Genomic DNA, 24,348 nt, shown 5'->3' with positions numbered 1-24,348 from the left:
AAGAATTTACAGAATAAGCATATTTCTTACTGAATAGAGAAAAATGGCCAAAAGTATTACAGAATACAGAAATGTAAAGCACACCCACCCCCCTCCCCCCCCCCTAATCCAGACCCTCATATATCATTGTGACGGATAGTTTTGTTTGTTCTATTTAACTGTTTTTATTTTCGAAAAGAATATTTGTACAAGGTGTTGTTAATAAATGTAACGGACAATATATACCATGCCCTCTCAGCCGACGTCGTAATTTCATTTTTAATGAAAGAAAGTATTTAAAAGCTTCTCTCCCTGTGCAATATGATTTATTAAACTCATTAGGCAGAGCATTTTTTATGACTACTTGCATAATTGTTTAATCGTATTAAATTCTGTATCAAATTTATATTAATAATAAAAGTTTCAGATCTTTAATATTGAAAACGGGTTAAAATTATTTACTTGAATTAATATTGATATAAAAACATCCAGTGCGTTTTTTTTTTTTTGTGTTTTTTGTAGATCTAAGAAAAAAGCAACTCTGTTACACTAAAACAATTGACTAATTAAAATTGTCACATGGTGTCTTCTTATGTCGTGATCTGTAATTTATATATTCGCCATCCGTAATTATTATCTAAAATGTTTATTTGGCATGCCATACTCGATAGAAGTGCGGACGTGAAAGAAAGCACTCTTCACAAAAACGTGAACGGAGATTATATTTCGATGATTTCGTCATTCATAGCCCACACCCCCATTTATAAAATATAATACGCGAATCTGAATATCTGTATTAAAATTGAATGTTGACACCGATGTCGATCTGTTGGATGTAGAATTTATTTTCAAAAAAGGTGTTTGTTTAGGATATACCATTCCACGGAGATTACATGCTTAAAATTGAGAATGGAAATGGGGAATGTGTCAAAGAGACAACAACCCGACCACAGAACAGACAACAGCAGAAGGCCACCAACAGGTCTTCAATGCAGCGAGAAATTCCCGCACCCGGAGGCGTCCTTCAGCTGGCCCCTAAACAAATATATATACTAGTTCAGTGATAATGAACGCCATACTAAACTCCAAATTGTACACAAGAAACTAAAATTAAAAATAATACAAGACTAACAAAGGCTAGAGGCTCCTGACTTGGGACAGGCGCAAAAATGCGGCGGGGTTAAACATGTTTATGAGATCTCAACCCTCCCCAAACAAATTTCTGCAGTATTCAACTTTGTTTAGTTTTCAAGATTGATATGATTTGGAATAAATGACGATTTAACAAAATTATTTATGGTAACCTCATAAACAAAATTATTTATGGTAACCTTATAATCAAATATAACTCATATGACACTCTATGTTGTGCTAAATATTTATTCTTGCTTGGTCTTCTATCCGTTAACGGGAATTACAGGTTTACGAAGAAAACATTATGACGGCCGGTACGATCACTATCGTTGTGCAATATGTAGATAATAAAGAAATATAAAAATCTCAGATATAAGTATAACAAGCTACGGGTATATAACTCGAAGTCGTTAGTTTTGCTTTGTTACGGTGGGACAAAATAAAATGGGCGCTTTACCGGAGAACCAGTGAGTAGCGCAAAGCTAACAAAACCTGCGTTTCAGGAGTAAGTGCATGGGACCTATTTGTATCATGTTTTATATCTGGTTCTATTGCCAATGTTATTTAATTGATACTGTGTCTATCCAGTCTGTATCTGGATATAATATCCATTTCATTTTCAAAATGATCAAACGAAGAAAGTGTGGTTCTAATATTGAAGATTCTTCTTCGTCTTCTAACATTTGCGGCATCTTGATCGAGAATAAAGCCATCTTAGATATGGTTTAATTCATATTCGCGGACAAACTATGATCGAGATACGACTGGGTATAGCTGTAGTAAGTTACGCCAGGATTTACGTATTATTTACGCTCATCTTAACTTACGACGGCTTTCTGAAACGGCTGTAAAACCTACGATTTATTTACGATGAAAGTACGTTGACACGTAGACTTACGAAGGCTTTGTGAAACGGTACCCTGGACCTTTTTCAACAAATTTTTACTTTAAGTTCTGACTTCGGTCTTATCCCATGTGTACAGTTTCAGTTTAAGGTATGGTTTGGCACTAGACCTTTTTTAGCCCCTTCCAAATATGCATGTGCCTTCCTCCGTCATGACATATTGTGTCATTGAGTCTTTGTTCCTGTATTTCATTTTGTTTTTGTTGTAAATTTAAATCAGGCTGTATGTTTGCATATTTGCTTTTTTTTTTACACTCGTCGTTTTGGAAATTACAAAGAAGATGTGGTATGATTGCCAATGAGACAACTCTCCACAAGAGACCATATGACACAGAAATTGACAACAATAGGAGAAGACGTTACTAAGTTGAAAAACTTGTGTCTAATCCATTTGTCATTTTGGAACAATAAAATATGTTTAAACTAACAACTATACGTCACCGTACGGCCTTTGAAGCTAGAATACAGTGTTGCTGTTTACTGAAGTTACTCTTAGACTAGTAGCTCTGTACTGTTTTCTTGATGTTGGAGGTCCATAATATTTTTTTGACGGTGTTGTCCATGTACCATTTTGTAGATCGTACTTCTTGGGCATATGTTTTATAGCGACACGCAACTAGAACTTTGGCTATTTTTCAGTTTAAGTTGTCGTCAGCTAGCAATTTATCTATTCTTTTTTCGGGCTGATTACAGATGTTGTTCAATAGTCCAAGTACTCGGATATGTAGTTGGGCTTCTACTGGTAGTATTCCGTTTAGGATGTTGATAGTAACATCTGCTACATAAAATGGTAATGAGAGTATAAGCTTATTAGTAGCTTTTTCTGGAAGTTTTCGATTAATTCTGGTGAACTTGTTTTTGGTAGTTTTAGCTCTTATCCATAGAGAAGTACTGGAGATACGTAACACGAATGACCGAATGACACTTGGAATGACCGTATGACACATGAAATGTTAATCTTAGTTTAAACAGTATTTATTAATGAAAAATTTTACAAGAATAAAGTATTAAAATATTACATGAAGTTTTAATCTAAGCACATATATGTGAATTTTAAACATTGATTTATAAATAATAGTACATTAAAAGTGTATGTTATAACTAAAACATGATTTATTTAAGCAGGCAAGTTCATAAAATGTTAATATAATTTCGTGGATACATCTGTTCCTGATTGCATATATACGATCGCTCAATGTGTTCAAGTGGGACTACCAAAGTGGGGCCCTCATTTGTAAAATATATTATAACTCACTGACACTCCATGAATTGAAATGTATTTCATTTAACAGTCAACAAAAATTATTTTAAGTAATAATTTTGCGGTACGTTTTAAAACCGCTCAGGGCCTCCTGAGTGCACTCAGGACATGTAATAGATATTTTAGTGGGCGTTGAGGGTATGCGTCCGATAAATTATTTATTTTTTTATCTTAATATTTTTGTTTGAATAAAATTAATTGAATATTTCAGAAGTTATTGAAGTGTTTATTAACACGCGTCGTTATTTGGAATATGTCATGCATGACCGATGATCATATTCGATACCAATTATCATGTTGATTAGGTCTATACAAATACTTAATTAGGTCGTCTGATCTTTAGTAATTAGTGAAGGTAATCAACACATACTAGTTAACCAAGCAAGAAAGGTTTTTTTAGAACAAAAATAAAGATAAAAGTTGCAAAAAATGTTAAATAAACGTTTCGTTTTGTTTGTAATAATATTAAAGCCATTTGAGAATTTTAAGAAATCCATTCAGTTTATTTAATTTGAAAACGTTAACAAATATAGATCTAATTCATTGCAAAGTGTGGCGTCCTTCAGGGATCAAAACCCCGTTTTAACAGCGTTTGTTTAAAGGTTAATTATGCATTGGCCACGTGTCGTTAAAAAACAAACTGATTAACAATATAATAGAGTTGTAAGGTAATAAATATTTCAGGTATTGGGCATTTGTCATTATCATGATTAGATTATCTAATTGACAACAAACACTTTATACAACTTACCAAGTAAGTACTAAAATGTAACACTTTGCAATAAATGGATGATAAATTCCTGCACCATATTTTACTCTTTTAATAGGGAAAATTAAGGAAAGAAAAACGGCGGGTGATATTTTTTTTTTTAAAGATTATAACTTTCTAAAAGAAAACTCATTAGAACTTCGAAATGGTGTATTTCAACTTTGCTTAACTTATTTCAACATTTTAGTTATTTGTCCTAGTTAATTATGCGGATACCAGATTTATGTAACATATTTCACTATCTTCATAAAGACAAATACGGATATAACATTCAAATTCTCTTAAAAAAAACCTCTCAAGACAAACTTCTAAATTCTAGATCCCTCTGATCTTCATTATTATCGATACACTTGTCATACATGTACATCCTGAATAAATCAATTGTTATTTTTATCAAATTTGGAAATTTAAAACTTCTAAAACGTTTCCCGTAAGAGCGTAATCTTTCATTCTTCTCTATCTGTATAGATGCACCATTGTATCTATATCTTATCCCTTATGACCATGAAATTTTCCTCCAATGTGTCGTGGCTTTCTATTGGCTACTTTTTTCAGTTAATCGATTTTCTCAAAATTCTCAGATAATCCCGGATTTTCTCCAGTTAATTATTTATCTAATTTTGTGAGGAATATAATGAATTATCTCAAATATGCATTAAGCTGAGAAAATCCCGGTTTATCTTAAAATTCTGAGATAAACCGGGATTATCTGAAAAAAAATCGAGATAATCCCGGTTTATCTGAGCTTAATGTAAAATAGTGAGATAATGCTAGTTTATCTGAGATAATCCTAGTTTATCTGAGATAATCTAGGATTATCTGTAAAAGTGGTTCAGGCGTGCCATAACTATGTGTATTATCTACACTATGTGTATTATCTACACTATGTGTGTTATCTACACTATGTGTATTATTGAGATCATACACTTAGCACAAAACACTTTAAGATGTGATAGTATTCTTCTGAGCACATAAGTTTACTATTTTTCTCATAAAATGTGAAGAAATGACATGGTACTTAAATACTACAAGATTGTATGAATAACTGAACCAGTCATAATTAAGGAGAAAATATAAAACGCTAATCAAATTAACATCAGATGTTTATTATTTTCGACAGTTTTGCAAGACTACTCAGCTTCAAGTGTGTGACTACTGTTATTATTGTAAATACATTATAAACTTTTGTATTGTTTTTAATATATAAATGGAGATGAGGGATGCTACCAATGAGACAATTCTCCCCACGAGACTAAAGGACGAGGATGAATCCAACGTATTATAGGTCACCGTATGACATTCAAGGGTAAACATTTAACAAATGTTCCACAGTTGTGAAGATTCAACTTTTTCAGTCTAATTGTATGAATGTCTATCATGTATCTTTATGGTCTAAATGTAAGGTTGCCTCTTTAAATAAAATGCGTGTAATGTATAATATCATAAATGCTTTCAGAATAATAATGGGATATCAATATAGATGTAGTGCAAGTAATATGTTTGTCGAAAATGAAGTTAATATCATGGTTATGTCTTTCAAGGAAGTTATGCAAAAGTCAATGTTTTGTTAAATCGCTTGAAATTATCTGAAAATCAGTTAATACAATTCTCAGATCAGAAGTGATTTATTGTATTCTTCAACATTGTTAAGAGTATGGTACAATGAGTTATATCTGAATTTTTAATTTTAGTTAATACTGTAAATATTTTAACATTGTATTATTGAGAATATTTTATTTCATGTATATATATATAATATACTTTTTCACTCGTTTGGTCTTTTGGAAAATGTTGTTTGTGCTGTATTTAGACCCCTCTACCAAGAAATTTATTTTGCATGAACACGTATAAAAATTGCGGTTTTTATCCAACGCAATCATATGTTTGAATGTTGTTTTCAATTTAGACTTGTTTATATTTTTTCGTTTGGGCTTGTATTATATTTGCCTTCGGGTTTATATGATCCGTTCATCCTATTTTGACTCCTCAAAATTCAAGAGTCTATTCTAAATTGAGGTAAATTGTATGGCTTTCCAAATACCGTTTCGATTCCTAACATCACTGAAGAGACATTAATTGTCGAAATCCGGATATGGTGTAAGTTTATTGTTTTCTGTTTAGTATTAAATTTATAATTAAGATCCATTTATTACATAGGTGATCCGTTTATTTGACAATCGCCAATGGCAGTCAGCAGAGTTTAAGAACATTTGTTGTTCGACCTGTTAGTCAAATGTGTTTTGTTAAAATAAACTTTTTCACTCGTTTGGTCTTTTGGAAAATGTTGTTTGTGCTGTATTTAGCTCTACCAAGAAATTTGTTTTGCATGAACACGTATAAAAATTGCGGTTTTTATCCAACGCAATCATATGTTTGAATGTTGTTTTCAATTTAGACTTGTTTATATTTTTTCGTTTGGGCTTGTGTTATATTTGCCTTCGGGTTTATATGATCCGTTCATCCTATTTTGACTCCTCAAAATTCAAGAGTCTATCCTAAATTGAGGTAAATTGTATGGCTTTCCAAATACCGTTTCGATTCCTAACATCACTGAAGAGACATTAATTGTCGAAATCCGGATATGGTGTAAGTTTATTGTTTTCTGTTTAGTATTAAATTTATAATTAAGATCCATTTATTACATAGGTGATCCGTTTATTTGGCAATCGCCAATGGCAGTCAGCAGGGTTTAAGAACATTTGTTGTTCGACCTGTTAGTCAAATGTGTTTTGTTAAAATATACTTTTTCACTTTTTTGGTCTTTTGGAAAATGTTGTTTGTGCTGTATTTAGACCCCTCTAACAAGAAATTTGTTTTGCATGCACACGTATAAATATTGCGTTTTTAATCCAACGCAATCATAGGTTTGAACGTTGTTTTCAATTTAGACTTGTATATATATATATAGAATATCATATGGCTTTTTCAATATCACATCTGTATAAACCCGAGACACCAATATAATCCCAAGAGCTCTGCTCGAGGGATTATATTGGTTGAGGGTTGATACGGTGTGTGATATTGAAAAAGCCATATCATATACACTTTATTATATACATATACCTCACGTAGATGTTTTTTTAAGTGACATGACGTCATACAGATAAGGAGGTTTGAAATGACGTCATACAGATTATAGGTTTGACATGACGTCATACAGATTAGGGGTTTGATAAAGCCTTTGCGACTGCAATCGACGACATGACGTCATACAGATTAAAGGTGTGATAAAGCCTTTGCAACCGTGCTGATATCGATATCATCACGGGAGGCTGATACAGCACGCTTGTCAATGACTGTATTACACATACAATTTATCTGTATTTACTACTAGATCTCTAAGTATATAATAAATATATATATACAAGTCTAAATTTAAAACAACGTTCATACAAGTCTTAATAGAAAACAACGTTCAAACCTGCGTTGGATAAAAAACGCAATTTTTATACGTGTGCATGCAAAACAAATTTCTTGGTAGAGGGGTCTAAATACAGCACAAACAACATTTTCCAAGAGACCAAAAAAGTGAAAAAAGTATATTTTAACAAAACGCATTTGACTAGCAGTATATATATAAAAACGCCTAAAAAGTGTACAAAACAGCACCAATAACAAAAAAAAAAAAAGGACACATTAAATGTAAGTATCTATAAATATTTCGGATAACAGATATCCTTCATGAGTATGATTATGATGTAAAATGAATAATATCAATCTATTCTGATTAAACTATAACAATCTTGAAATTTATACAATAAAACAGTTAAAACCGAACACCATAGAGACGCTTGTACAATTGTAAAATTTCAAAAATTACTACGGTTATATAGCTATTTACAACAGAGACTGCAAAGATATGCTTCAAAAAAAAATTAAGTAATGTGTGATATGAATTGGTACAATTCTAAAATTTCACAGGTGACGACAGTTCAGATGTTACAACAACGATAGCGTGGAAATACATTTCCAATAAACAGCTCTGAATGATCTACGCTGGTATAATATCTATATATATATATAATTACTCTAAATATCAGCACAACAATGTTAAATCTGCAAATTTGCGGAAGCAAATTCTTATTTAGCTCATCTGACATGACACCATGTGAAAAATTCTAAAGCGAGAATTGGGTCTCATTTATGATAGTTTACAGCACTAAACAAAAACGAATAACAGGCTCCAGACGTGGGACAGGCGTATACAAATGTAATGGGTTTAAATATGTTTGTGAGCGCCTAACCAGTAGTGGGTTTAAATATGTTTGTGAGCGCCTAACCACCCCACCTTCAATCTAATATGTCATACATTTAACAAAAACATACATTTTTGAAAGAACTCATTTCGTTAAATTTTCGAATGGAAAATCTTTGAAATCATTTTTCCTTCACACTTCCATATATATATATATTTTTTTTCAAAAACGAGTACTTGTTTTATATAAAAAGACCCCGGACAAAGTTACTACAAGTAGTACGTAATAACTAAAAACGGAAATCGATAAGCTTGGTTTAGACAATTTTGAAAATAATTGATGCTTTTTACAGCCTTTTCTTTAATGATGAATTTGATGTCTAGCAAAATAGCAGGTCAAGTGAGTACCATTTCAATGCATTAAAAAAGTAAGAACAGTATTAAGAATATCCAAGGGCAATAAATGGTATTTCAGAATGCATTTCCTGTTTTTAGCTTTATCGAAAACTGGTTCTTTGAAATTTAAGTGATGCCTTAGACATGTTAGACTCGTAGCTAATAAATACTTTGATTGATATACATGTCATCAGGTATGTGTTAATAAAAAAATGTCTCTTTTCAAAAGCATTTTTCCCGGTCAACGGATCAATCGCCCATGTGTATAGCCATACGCTAGACAAGATCATCGGATTAGAGATTTTAGGTAAACCGAATGATGGGTGTGAGATACGGATAACTGTCTGAGGATCAGACAGTAATTTTTTTATTTCTTAGCCGTAAGCTTGCAAACTCAGACTTTTTTTTATGTAAAAACAGGAACCAGATGGGGTTATAGCTAATAAATATAATTCATCCCAGGATCCAGTAATATATTTGAAGGTAAAATACTTCTGATCTCAATAAAACAAAGCGATTACATTTACATCTCTATCAGAAACAAACAAAAAAAATCATGTTGGCATAGTACCAATAACAGTCACATGTCTTCATTTGAAGTGATGTAATAAAACAGCAATGCAAATCCTTTAATCTGTATTGTTTATGAAATGTGACGGTAAATGTATTATGATTGAGTGAAAAACTAATACAAGAACATGTGAATATACATATACAACTTCCACAACTGCAATGAATGTGCATCTGATTGAAACAACACATTTCTTTTCCTTCTGGTTCGGAAAAATTTTCCTATATGAAAAGGCCAAATATTATTCAAACAATTAATATTAATTCAGGTTTTTCAGCAATTTGATCTAATGTTATGGTAAAATATGATAAACCTTGAATATCCAATCACAAGAAGGCATCCGGTTATCCAATTACATTTAATTATATTCCCCCTTTATCTTCTACTACTAGGTATTTTCTTTCATTGTTGGTTATCGATATTACAGGGTAATCATTGCATTTAACATTTAGTAATATTATAACTAGCAGTAGCTCATATTGCACCACCCTGTGATTGGAGTATGGTAAAATGGAGATAATAGGGACAATATTCCTCAAAATTAGTACAATAACACGTTTTAGAATTTAGTACCAAATATTTCAGAAACATTTCTGATACTTATTCCTGTAGCTCTTACATGCACAGCCTGTAGAAAAGCCGCAATATCCATTTCCGCCATCTTGTTTATTTCTCGTCTTACTTTTTAGGTATAATCATGAGGGAAGAACAGTAAACAAATTGGCAAATATTTGGGGTTTTTTTAATAAAGAAATTTACATAGAACATTGAGCGCTGATAATTGAAATATCTCGCGCTGTGATATCACAACATTAGTGTTCAGAAAAATGAAGACTGAAAAACACATACGATTGATACGGAAAGAGGACCTACAGGTAAGTACAGAAAATTGACTACCAGTGGGTGGGAAATTTATAATCCTACTCTGTATAAAACTACAATTAACTATGACATGTTTAAATAAAATAGATAAAAATAATATTATTTTCCGCGCGGACACACATTATAAATTACTTATTAGGAAAGTGGAATGTTATCTTCGGTCCAAAACAATGGAAAACAACTTTCATCAGGGGTTCATAGCAGCTTACTAGCTATAAGAAAATTTTTCAAACCCTAGCATACTCTCTCTAGTATGGAGGAAATAATTGTTTTCCCGTTTATCCGATCGATACATACCAGAATCAACAAGACTTAACTTTATCTAAAAAGTTAGGACGATGTGGTATGATAGCAAATGAGAAAACTATTTACCGGAGACTAATCTTATATATGTATGTAAGTCTCTCTCTTACAGGGCCTACTACGCTCTCGGTCGTTCAACTTAAATGATGAATAGTTCAAAATTTACCTAAAACACAATATAAAGTCTTGTATACCTTTAAAATCGTCTATGTAGTTTCTATATACTCTTACCTTTGTGTGATTGAACCAAACATCAGTGGACCATCACTCCACGAAACAAACAATAATATTTCCAAATTTTCAGGTAATCTTTTGTGTTGAGTATCGAAATTTACGAATCTTTTAAATGTTTTATCAGATGTGAAACTTAAGTGCACGATTTCGATGCTGATCGTCACTCTAAGGAGAGTTGGTATAATGAACTACCTTGAAACTTATAAGTTATGCAGATGATTCTGAAATATCATAACATCTGAAGTAATCAAACAGAAAACTTATTAACAATTCCATTTCTATTTCATTTGAACCGTTAAGATTACGATGAACAAAAAGAAATGTCGAAATGTTATTAATAACCGCTCATTTCTTTAATAATTTTATAGAAGAATAATTACACACACGTGAACTCAATACGCAGCAAGGCGGAAAATGTATTTATACTTTACCGGAGAAAGGCTGTAGCGCATGCTATTGATAGTAATAAGAAAACAATGAAAGGGTTTTTTCTTGCACAAGATACAATTCAGTTCAATACAATTTAATATTTCATTTAAGTCTCATCTCTCAAAAATATATATAATACAGCAGTACATTAAATGTATAATATAGATATAGAATATATCTAGCCATTCTGTACAGAATTATAAGAAACTAGCATAACATAAAAACATTATTATAGAAAATTCGTCTATTATAAAACACATTTATAGGAAAACTATTTACAGTATCACATTTGTATGCGTCTATTACGTCTATTTAAAATTAGATAACAGGCTTTGGCACAGCTTTGAATTATATATTAATTGACTGATTGATTAGTGTTTGCTTTACGCCACCTCAGGAACACAGGCGCTTGGGTATATGATACAGAATTTTAATTCTTAGTGTGGATAGTAAAATGGGGGTTTGTCTCAAAGTTGGTAAAATCACTCGAAACTATGTGAGACATGCGCAGTAGTGATAGATATGTAGTATAAATATAGAAAATTGAATATTTTAATCAACAAAAATTTTAAAAAATTTTAAATTCTGTATCACATACCCAAGCGCCTGTGCTCAGGAATTGTATTAACATCTGTGTGAATAAAAACACTAATTTCTGTTTATCATCAAAAGACATAAAATCACTGTTACGTCAGATGTTTTGCCTTATCAATTTTTTCCTAAAAATTTGAGATCTCACTATATTCTAAAATGATCAACACAGCAAGTGTCATTATAATAAATGTCGTCCTGACTTTTCTGCTGTGTCTGATGGCTTAAAACAGAGAGAAAGTTCTAGTAAATAAAGATGTTTATTGGTTGAAATCAGTAATCGAAGTCTTTACAAATATTACACAATAAAATAGCAGTCTCATTTGATACTAAATTAATAATTTCAAAAATGAACTAAATCAAGGGATTTAACTCTATGCAAAATATAACTTTCCAAATAATAATTACCCAAATCTCTAGATGTTATCAAGTAAAACAGCTATACAAAACTTGACGTACAATTTATTTGGAAATACAAATGTAAAATAAACCGAATCATTTCAACTAAATGAACCTTTTCATTTCAAATGTTTTATTCAATAACTTGTTGCTATGGTAATAATAAAAACTTTTATTTATAGTAAAATTATGAATTGACAAAGACAAAAAATTTAATATAACATATGTAATGTTGGTTAATCTTATGTCAGCGACAAAGGAATGCTGAAACGTATTCGTAGATGATAACTTTGAACCGATTTCTTCCTTGAATGCATACTTTGTTTGATCTGCCGACAAATTACAGGTAAAAATATGTAGGTGTTTTATTCAAATTAAGTGTAGTCAAAACAGAACAGTAATTTAAATGCATTGCGGTTAACCTTAGTCTTCTTATTTGAAGTCAAGGACAGATTTTCATCATCTTAAAGAATGAGGTAGATCGTTACTGTAGATTTAGATGTTTAAATTTAAAAATCCCCACCTAAATTGGTAGGTGGCAAAATATTCCCACAGAGGATCGCATTTGTCAGCACTGCGATTCCAATACAGTCAATGACATAATTTTTATTTTTATGCACTAACAAACACACGAGGGAAAAGTATATGCATGTATCTATCAAACTTAAAGTTTGAATTAATAGGGCGGTTGAAATCTGTGGAAAAAACTGTTTCAAAGACAAATTTAGGAAGTACAAAAAACTACATTTATACGTTATATCACAAATATTTCCGACTTTGTATGGTTTCAGGGGAGTTGCGGCTCAATGAAATCGGTCTCTTCCTTTAGTAGTATAGATATCTTCAGTCTTTTTCTATTTCCGCTAGCAGTATATTGAGTTTGTTGACAGATGGAAAGTTTATTTTGCCGCTGAATTAGCCCAAGTAGACGGATGGTGTAAGAATGTGCATCATTCAACTTGGAATGCCGGTTTTCTAAAAAGTTAATATCTATACCACTGTCCTTGGTTCGTCTGTCCTATAGTGAATTGTCAAATGTTGGGTACCTTCCAACAAATACTGGCATGGTTACATAGTCTGTCAATTTGCCGGTATCAGTGATAAGGGTGGAGTTTGCCATGCCCAGACGGTTTCGGTGATAGAATTTGGCGCACTACTTTAGAGCTTACCACCTATTTATGAACTTTTAGGAAGAATCCTATGTGTATTTTGTTTTGTTGCAATAATGTGGACTTTATTTATCAGATATTTATTGGGTAGATAATTTTTTTAAATGTTTTTTGTCTTATTAAAGCAACCATGATAAAAGTTCTTTTATAGCTTTGAAGTAATCTATATTATATCTTTTTTTTAAGTGTGAAGGAGATTTTTATTTTATTAGATATTTTTAATGAATAAGAGTTCGTAGATATTTTGTGAATTTATTTAAGGCATCCATTACAATTTAATTTTATTTAAGAATAAATTGCTAGTATAAAGCTTTAAAGTGCACATATTGATACCATCAACTACACTTTTATTATGTCTTTAAAACAACCCACGCAGTTTTGTTTTTATTTATGTGTTTTCACAACATGCAACCATACCACATTTCCGTATCATTGTTTCATTTAATGCTTAAAAGTACAAATCGTAATATCATGGTTGACTTCATATATATCTTAAGAAAACAACAAGTGAACACTCAAGTATAAATATTGCTACCTTTATATAATTATTTAATTATATTCCTGATAATTCAATTTACCAAAAGTGCATTAATTCTATTCAAATTAATTTGTTGGCAATCGAGGAATAACTATCTTATAAAATGAAGGCGTAACAGGAAGACCCTATTTGATCCGTATGGTGATGAATACAAGACAATGTAGGGTATACATCTACATGACAGCAACTTAACGACAACAACTAGCAAGAAAATAGCTTTATTTAATTAATTAGGTCTTTCCACTATTTTGTGGAAAGACCTATTGTATTTGTTCTGATTATTGTTTTTTCTTCTTCCGCCAAATTTCAAAACTTGTTTTGTGGTTTCGCAAGATGTCTCTTAGATTTTTTGCATATGATATCGAACAGTTATTGCGCTTTTGAGACTGACCCTGTTTAGTCGAAGACTTTTTATTGTAAGAGTTATCTCCCCAAACACTGTTTTCTTTGTGGTGAGATCTCCTCCGTAACCGTAAAAGAAAGCGACAAATTTATTTTACAAAGTTACTCGTTATACTCAGGATGATTTGTCAAATTTTAACCGAATCAATTCGTAGACTCCATATGACAGTTATTTCCCCTTTTGAATTTGACATAAGTGATATGTCAATGTATCACATGAATGGTAAGTAATACAGACCTAAGATATGTGTATTTGAGGTCCTGGAGTCATAAAAATAAATATGAGGCCAAAGTCAAAGGTCAAGGTCATGTTCTAAAATTTGACTTTTCATTGTTCCGAGATCTCGGCTGACAATCTTAGAGATATATTTAAAAGAACTAGTGCAAAATGTTTGCCTCATTGTGATGAAGATATGATACCTTTGGTCTGAAACAATCCAATGACTTCTTATAGGAGTTATTGTCCCTGAAATGATTCAATTTAAGGTTAATTGATTATTACTCCAACTGGGTACATGATAAAGCCATAGGGTCTTTTGTAAACTGTTGGTTGACATATGACCTTGAAAAAAAATATCAACTGGAAGTGATCTTGAGTAAACCGGAAGTAGCTATTTTGCACTTATTTCATAGAAAAGTACCTAGAAACTATATATTTTTTTAAATATGCATACGTTAACCTATCACTAAACCGGAAGTACCTAATATCTCCCTTATTACAGGCAAAAGTATATAGAAACCATATATTTTTGGAATCAGTGTAAATAAAGCTATCATGGAAGACCGGAAGTGTAATTTTTTAAAACCGAAAGTTGACAACTATCTCCCTTATTTCAGGCAAAAATATAAAGCAACATTTATCTATTGAATCAGTATGAAGAAACCTATGCTTGGTCGCCAATAGTAACTTTGAGGAAACCGAAAGTTGCTTCTCATCAATAATTTAGAAAATTGATGTGGAAAGACCTTCAATTGTTCTCTGAACAATTGGTTTTTAATTGTTATATAACTTGTTCTTCTGTGTGAGGTATTTTTGTTTATTAAGTCCCCAAACGAACCTTAAGAGATTTATTGTTTTGCTGCATTTTTTCTTCTCCTTTAAATCTGATTTACTTCTCCCCTACATGAACTTGTCCAATGCATTTCTTTAAACTTTAAGTTGGATGACCTGATAGCCCTATCTCATTAGGTGTTCCAAAAGGTTACCAATTGCATATTGAAATTTTTAATGTATATCTTTATAGGGAGGGGTCAAAAGGATTATAGAAACGTATTGTAAAATAAGTCAAAACACTTCAGAAAACTTCTATTCAAATTAACAACATCGATTCCATCAGCAACCCATGCCGGGACTGAGAACCAACTGTCGGTGATTGTGTGAAATCCTTATATGTAAAACATATCATCACAATTAACTTCTTCATTTTTTACTCATGTATTCATCATCATTAAAGGTATATGGAATGGCCAAAGTAATATTGATATCAAGAATCTTACATCCGAAAAAGAGCAAGACCGAGAAATCCTAGAAAGCAGAGGGTAAGATTTAAAATCTCTAATGATGTTTTTCCGAATCCGAGATAATAGAAAATCTTACTTGGGGGTTTGCGAAATTTCATAGTCTTACATCCTAGTCGGTTTTGAAATTTTTTCACCCGTTTTTCGTTCAAATTGATTAAAACGTCATTTAAAGGTGCATATATGCTGTCTCAACCAGTAAGTTATGTAAGACAGGAATGTTACATGTTGAACGCATCTATCCCATCGAACTTGAGATAAAGGATACAACAGATACAGTTAAGTCTGCCTCATATCTTGACTTACATCTAGAAATTGACAATGAGGGTCAGTTGAAAACAAAACTTTATGACAAAGGAGATGATTTCAGCTTCCCAATTGTGAACTTTCCATTCTTATGTAGCAACATTCCAGCAGCGCCTGCATACGGAGTATATATCTCCCAGTCGATACGATACTCCAGGGGTTGTATTTCCAATCATGATTTCCTTGATAGAGGGTTGTTGCTCACATGGAAGCTGTTAAACCAAGAGTTCCAAGTGGTGAAGTTGAAATCATCCCTTCGTAAATTTTACGGACGCCATCACGAGTTGGTTGACCGTTACGGAATATCCGTTTCACAGATGATAACAGATATGTTCCCAATGTCGTAACTACAATTATGTCCCATTTTCCCGAATGTGACCTACCGAATTAAACTTATTACCGGGTTTGTACTAACACGAGCAATCAGACGGGTGCCACATGTGAAGCAGGATCTGCTTACCCTTCCGGAGCACCTGAGTTCACCCCCAGTTTTTGGTGGGGTTCTTGTTGCTCAGTCTTTAGTTTTCTGTGTTGTTTTTGTGTGTACTATTAACACTGTGCGGGACAAATTTGCCATTCCAAAATTGGCAAATCTGACTTTGTTGTTAAACAAGATAACAAAAAATATTTTTTGGCCAAGTGATATACATTTAAAAAAAAATAATTTCCCTATCTGTCCCAACATGTCACTGTCGTCACTGTTGTCACTGTTGTCACTACAGCTGATTAAAAGTACATTTCCAATGGGAAATTAAAAAATTCCCATGGGAATATTAGAAGTTCCAGTGGGAAAATTTAAAGTTCCCATCAGAAAAGTACTTTTCCCATGGGAATTTAAAAGTTCCAATCGGAACTTTAAAGTTTCCATGGGAAAACAAGAATACAAAAAGTTCCCATGGTAAGTAAACTTTTCCTATGGGAACAATTTATCTTCCATGGGAACAATTTTTCTTCCCATGGAAACATTTATTCTTCCTATGAGAACATTTTTTTCTTCCCGTTGGAACATATATTTTACGATGGGAACATTTTTTTCCTTTTCTACAAAATATCAATATGGTTTCGTATCTAAAGTTGCACTCAACATGCAACTTCCTTAAAACACTTATTATCCAGTAAAATATATTGATAAGTAAGTTTTTAAATTAAGGTGTGCGTGTGTGATGTAATAAGAAAATATTCTTTTGCAATATTTATGTACACATTGATTCTTTCGTTTTAATACCGTAAATCTTATTCAATTGTTACATAAAATAAATATCCTTTTAAATGCTGACTGCATGGTTAGAACTATATATATTCAAGGTATTATTGTGTCGTGGAAGGATTTCAAATATATTATTTGCCTTGACTTGTATACAAATTCCTATCAAAACCTCTGACAAAATGTATGACATCAACATTAATTGGAAATGAATATGAATAAGAGGAGATAAAGGTATAAAGGTATAAATCAACGAGACCGCAATCCAACAACGAAAAATGAACTTATGTATATAAAAAAAGAAGATGTGGTATGATTGCCAATGAGACAACTCTCCACAAGAGACCAAATGACACAGAAATTAACAACTATAGGTCACCGTACGGCCGTCAACAATGAGCACGGCCCATACCGCATAGTCAGCTATAAAAGGCCCCGAAATGACAAATGTAAAACAATTCAAACGAGAAAACTAACGGCCTAATTTATGTAAAAATAATTAACGGAAAACAAATATGTTACACAGCAACAAACGACAACCACTGAATTACAGGCTCCTGACTTGGGACAGGCACATGTATACAGAATGTGGAGGGGTTAAACTAGTTCGAAGGTGCCAACCCTCTCCTAACCTGGGACAGTGGTGTAACAGTACAACATAAGAACAAACTATAAAAATCAGATGAAAAAGGCTTAACTTATCAGATGGATACAAATAGAAATACATATAACAAAAACACAGAGTGGACGTGGACGGGTACTTGTACATATCCTAACAACAAAAAGACACTGAGTACAGATCTGAGAGTACTCACAGTTACTGACAGCTAGATCAAAGCCAATAACAACTAATAAAAAAATCATGCATCTAAGACTATGTAGTTATTTATAAAAAAAACACCAATAGCTTAAATAGAGACATTGACAAAACTACCATCAACATTTATACATAGCAGAGAATGTAGAGGGCTTGATAGTTGTTTGTCTGTTGGTCTTTTTCTTTTTTAGCCATGGCGTTGTCAGTTCATTTTCGACATATGAGTTTGAATGTCCCTTTGGTATCTTTCGCCTCTCTTTTACAATCTATAAAACCACACGATCGTCAACCAACAATATAATAAGAAACAGATATCTGATATAGGAACAAAACATCATACTAAGCGACAATAAGTCGGACTAATATTGGCTAGAAGGGTAACATACTATGACCTAAACTGTTACTAAGGCAGTGTTAAACTGTAAAATCACACCACGGATATCGGACTAGTACAATGCAGGGTTTATGCATGTGACATTTACGTGATAAGTCCTAGATATACATGTAATATTTTCTGCTGGACATTAAAAGTTGTTGATCAAGCTATGGCTGTAATGACAATGTGTTTCGTTGATTTTAATGCTTTTAATCATTCCTCACAAAAAGCAAAACATGAGTATTTATAGAAATCCATTTACATCATTGTGTCAATTAAATGCCTCGTGTACAATAATTGAATCCAATTTTCATTGACTTTTATAAAACTTGGACAGAGTCTTCTGCATAATCATGAGATAGCACTATCTGTGTCATACTCATTCCAACAGTCAATATCTTATTAAACTGAACTAATTATTGTTACTAGTATACCGATTCATTCAATTAACAATTTTCCTTGAGATATTGTTTTAAGATGAAATTACTGAAAGTAAGCTCAACAGACAACAGAAATTCGGTAAACTACAATGAATTTCTAAGGAAGTGTTCCTGTTCCTTAAGAATTTGAAAAAAATTATCGGGAGTATTCCGTAATAGCATAAGGATCATCCTGGCTTATGGCTAGGCTACAAATAACCACACAACATGCAGATAAAAATAAACAAGACCAAACTAAATATTATTGTTATACATATATGCACATTCACGGTTCTACAATCTGTCGATAACTATATTTTGGCATTGCACAAGGTCATGTTTTTCCTGAATTTTAATTATGTCTTTACACTAAACTCATTGGATGCCTGTTGTCCAGTGGTTGTCGTTGGTTCATGTCTGTTATATTTGTTTTTCTTAAATTGTTTTGTTATAAAATAGGCCGTTAGTTTTCTATATTGAATGGTTTTAGAGTTTTCATGTCGGTGTCCTTTTATAGCCGATTTTACGGTATGGGTTTTTCTCGTTGTTGAAGGCCGTACGGTTGCCTATAATTGCTTACATCCACTTAATTTGAACTATGGTGTATAGTTGTCTCATTGGCTCTTTATTTTTATAATGTATTTATTTATAACAAAGTGCAATCATTTTAAACTGTGTAGATAGTGTACTATTATGTCTAGTATAGGAACTGATGGTGATTGCATTTAACATTCATCAATCATAACATTGTCCATAGCGTATAACAATCAACATGATATTAATATTAATCAACTCAATAACGGATTTTTCACTCATAAATGACACAAGTAAATAGTTGTATACACATCAGTTGATTCAGCTTCCGCCATGGATATAAATTTCATTAAGTTATTAAGGGCAATAGTGAAACAAGAATAGATGTCGCGTTTACGGACATAGACATTAGGGGGCTACCATTTGATTTTTATGGGGGAGGGGGGGCTAGGATGAAAAATGTTGTCCTGCATTTTATTTTAGTTGTAATCTCTGTCCTGCCTTTTTATTCATTAGTTTATCCTGACCTTTTTTACATAAATTGTCATTCTGCTTTTTTTTTGCCAAGTTGCTCATCCTGCTTTTTCTTTTTTTTTTTACTCAATACTCCTGTCCTGCCTTTTTTCAAATTCCATCCTAACACCCCCCCCCCCCCCCCCCCTAAGATCGATGACAAAAATGACAACTTTGGTTCACCATTACCAACTTACCATGTCTCAGTCTCTATCGCATCGTATGGCAGTTACATATCTTAATTGATACAATCCGCGAATTTCACGTCATTAACAAGTGGTGCTCCTAACGCAATAACTGCGTCAACAGAGTTATGTGGAGGCATGGCTGAAACCACACTTCACAAGTTTGACGTTCAATAAACAAATTGGTTGACCGATTCTAGTTGAATGTGTCTCAATATGAAGATGTCTCAGATCGTTCGCCACAAGACTAGTATAGCAATTTTGTTTACAAATTTAACACTCTTTCTAGAAGCTATTTAAATTGAAGTAATAAGAATATAATTCTGCCAAAATTTTACATTTTAAATACAGACATAAGTAATAAAAAAGACCAGAAAATACAAATATCGAAAACAGCAGATTTTATACATTTGTATCAAATTTATCCTTACATCATCGTATGTTTTTAAATGACTTATTCTTAGCTTATTCATCGCAGGAATAATGTATATCGTTTCATGAAATCATTCTAAATCAAAATAATTAACAACTGTCTCGCTAAGTTTTATCGCAAGTAGCTAAATGAAAAGTACACTATTGATTGCGGGCGTTCAAGAACGTTAAAACCTAAACATTTGAAAGTTTGGGACGTGTAAATACATAGAAACCTTCGGAGCTATATGACCAACACGGTCAACAACTTTTAGAATATCTTATTTTGTTTTACAAATCTACACAGAGAGTCGGATTGTTCCTGTATGTAAGTTGAAATCACTGACTACATTATCTTTCAGTCAATCTCTGATGTGTGCACTGCTACTAATACGGAAGAAATTTAAACATAACACAGGAAAGATGATGCACGCATAAAAACACAGCATCAGAAACAGCAATGCAACAGGTATATGATACGGCAAATTGAAATATTGAAACCAGTTTCATTGTAATTCTCACCAGTGGTTGTTCCATTAAACGTGTAGTAGCTTTTAGGATTTTAGAAATGTTTGACTTTAATTGTCGCAAGATACCTATAATAATACCATCCATGGATACTATAACCCAACTTAGTTTGCCGAACAGTTAACCAATTACAAAATAAAAGGAACAAATACATATCCTTCGGGAAGAAAATTATAGACTTTGTTCTCTCATCCAGCAACATGTCTAATGCACAGTGTTACCGTTAATGTTATTACATATACATTAAACAAGGACGTCTACATTCATTATGATGTTTTAAATGAAAAGGAATGTAATGATCAATCAGATACAAAGACAAACACGTCGTACATGTAATCAGAAAAGAAATCTCCAATTTTTGAAATCACTGAAGGGCACAAAGCAAATTGGACGACTTTATAAGCAGTCAATAATAATATAATTTTCATTTGGTCTATATAATATTTAAAATTGATACCTCTCAATTTTGATAAGCATACATAGCTACTAAGATAACTTAATTTGTGCTTTCGATGGTCCTTTCAATTCTTTCGAGAGTCATGACTTTTCGACTCTCTGCACAACGCTCCCATTTTGTACATTCTCAAGTACTTGAGTGTGAGTGTTCGTGATTGAGTTAAATTCAGAAAAGCGCTTCAATAAAGTGTTTTATTTTTCTAATTTATGAGCACTAGGTCGATACTACTGCTTGTGAACTGTTAGTCTCCGAGGGTATCATCAGCTCGGTACTAGTCAGTGCTTCGGTACTCTCATGTTTTATAACAAACGGTTTGTATATTCTCCTTTGATAATTTTAGAATTATCAAGAAATTTAGGCTCCAACTCACTCGGGTAAAATTAACCTTACATGATCATAAATTTGACTATTTTTCTGTCCTTTTTTGGTCCTAAAGATCTTCATATTTTATGGCTTTCAAATGTTTGGTTGTGAGTGTTCCTGATGAATATCGCCTCTGTCTTCAGCTTTTATACCAATATACCTCCCTCTTTTAATTTCAAGGTCATAACAACTAGTTCTTAATCTTGTAATTATTTGCCTGTCTTTTTTTTTAATTTATTGTTAAATATGGTTCAAACATAAAAATATTTTTAAATTTTCTGTAAGTTCTTAATTTATTGTCAGACTGTATATTGTTACTCTTCCCAGATTGCTTTCTAAACTAGCTACCCAAATTTCTTTTAATTTAATGTTTGAGAATTTTTTACTTTTTTAAATATATGGTTTTGTTTAAAGTTTGGCTGGTTTACAAATAGATAGTCTTAATCTAGGAATTTAAATATATGTTTAATGTTTCCTTTTCAAGATTACTGGTTAGATTTGTTCATAGAATGGGATAGATTTATGGCCTCCCATAGGATAATATTTGAAGGTTCAGTTTCTTTCATAAGATGAATCCAATATTTTATCATTTTCATAATTACATACAAAAAGTGTAGGGAGTGAACCTAGTTCCCCTCTACCTGCCATATTTGATGTTTGTATGTTAAGGATTTCGCTACTCTGTTTCAAAATAACAAGCTTTTTAAAAGACTGTTATAAATTGATAGTATATAAATGAAGGAACTAAAAAAGCAGGAAAAAATTAAGGGTCCGTGTGCTTTTTTTCAAGATATAAGCCATTGAAACTTTGGCAGGAAATGATTCTCTCTAGATTTTTCATACATTTAACATTGGCACCTTTTTTCTTTCAAAAACAATGAAAAAATAACAAGGATTTTGTAAGATTTTCAAATGTGGCTTTTTAAACTATACGTAATAAAATTATGAAAAGAAAAGTAGGGGTTAGCGGGCAAAAATTTTAATGGCACTACATGAATAAAACCAGAGGATTCCGAATATCTGGCAAAAGATCAAAAACAAGAGGAGCGAGCATCCTTAACTCCAAGTGAAAATTTACAAAGGTTAGTAAACTGTATGGATTTTTTCTAGTACAAGAACATATACACATAATGTCAACATTACATAATTTATGAAACTAAAGAATAATCTATGTGTGATGATGATGTAATGTGTTGTATCTACTTGTCTTCAAGTGATGTTAATTTGCAAAACATTCATAATGATAGTGTGTTTTGTTAATTAAAAGAATTTTTCGGTACATGCAAGTATGAAAAGAATGGTACACACCTGTCTACATGTATTACCATTTATATTAAGAAAATAACAATCTGAACATTGAACCCCAGCATGAAAATATACGAGACAAGTGCAATAGGTTTAAATAAACATATTCTGTTAAAATATAAAGTACAACCAACCGAAGTACGTTTATAGACGTGACATGGTCATAATATCAAGGCTCCTATCCTAAAGGTCTCTACCAAAAAGTACAGAACTATCGTTAAAGAGACAATATCGGTGTACCGAAATTCAAATTTTCAAATCAATTCAGAATATACAAATAACGGTAGCAAAACTGGTTGCGTCGACAGGTTAAAGGTATTTGTATTTGCATACATTAACCCTCCATTCGAATCAACGCGCAGTAAAAATGTCACAATCGGGAAATACGAAACAATTAGTCATTTTAGAGATCAAACTAACCAAGTACCTGAAAATGTATTTATAGCTTGTATAGTATTAAATGCACTGTTTTATTAACATGCATGCCTATAATATCATTGTATATATTCATATTGTTATGCAGAAGAATTTATAAACATGAATTTTTTTGAGTACCATCTCGTTTTCTTTACTTCATCAAATAAAATATGCTTGATAGCCAAAAACATACTTACAAGTCAGTTTATTCGTGATGGTGACTGTCAAAAAGGTTATTTCGATTGCAGTCGCTCTCCCGTATCTTTTGGATCAATTTTTGTGTTATGAGCGCACCATTGTTAAAGAATTCCATATACTGTGAACATGCACGACTGTAATGGTTTAATTGTGATAGTAAACGCCATATGGTGGCCCATTGATCATGTGACTGCTGAGAAACAAAATTTATTATAGGAGAGCTGAAATCCTCACTTTTTTTATATATTCTAGTTTGAAGGCGTCACTCTATGTCGATGTCATGGAAATATAATATATAAAATAGACCATCTAGATCGATAGTATCCTTGCCCTAAATTAACTTGGATAGATAGATACAGGCACTCACTGAATTTTTGATTTTTTTTTGAGAGAAATGACATCATTTATGAATTTCAAAGTGAAATTAAAGAAAAGAACATGGCAAGATGTTATATCTTTTTTGTCATTCATAAGGTTTTGGGTAAAATCTTTGTCATATATGTAAGCAAAACTAGTCGGTCAAAAGAGGTCACAATGAGTACCCGTTGGAATACCGACTCTTCGTTGAAATATCCATCCTTCCAACTAAAAAACATATGCTGTCGACCAAAAGGTCCAGTATTTCAATGATATCATCAGTG

General features: G+C 32.2%; 1 protein-coding gene across 2 annotated transcripts in view; it reads right to left on the bottom strand.

Annotated features, from left to right (window-relative positions):
• The window catches only part of LOC127719802 (sodium- and chloride-dependent glycine transporter 2-like), a 99,691-nt gene extending 75,805 nt beyond the window's left edge, over positions 1-23,886 (bottom strand). The window contains exon 1 of one of the 2 annotated variants that reach the window (XM_052226090.1): positions 23,707-23,886. The gene's annotated coding sequence lies outside the window, so the exon portion shown is untranslated. Of the gene's footprint in view, positions 1-10,625; positions 10,970-23,706 lie in introns of those variants that run through there. The other variant, XM_052226091.1, reaches the window with a different exon arrangement.
• Positions 23,887-24,348: the final 462 nt, after the last annotated feature.

This window comes from Mytilus californianus, unplaced genomic scaffold (assembly GCF_021869535.1).
Source record: "Mytilus californianus isolate M0D057914Y unplaced genomic scaffold, xbMytCali1.0.p SCAF_11, whole genome shotgun sequence".
Taxonomy (NCBI): domain Eukaryota; kingdom Metazoa; phylum Mollusca; class Bivalvia; order Mytilida; family Mytilidae; genus Mytilus; species Mytilus californianus.
Note: the sequence above shows the minus strand (reverse complement) of the source record. Positions and strands in the feature narration are given on the sequence as shown.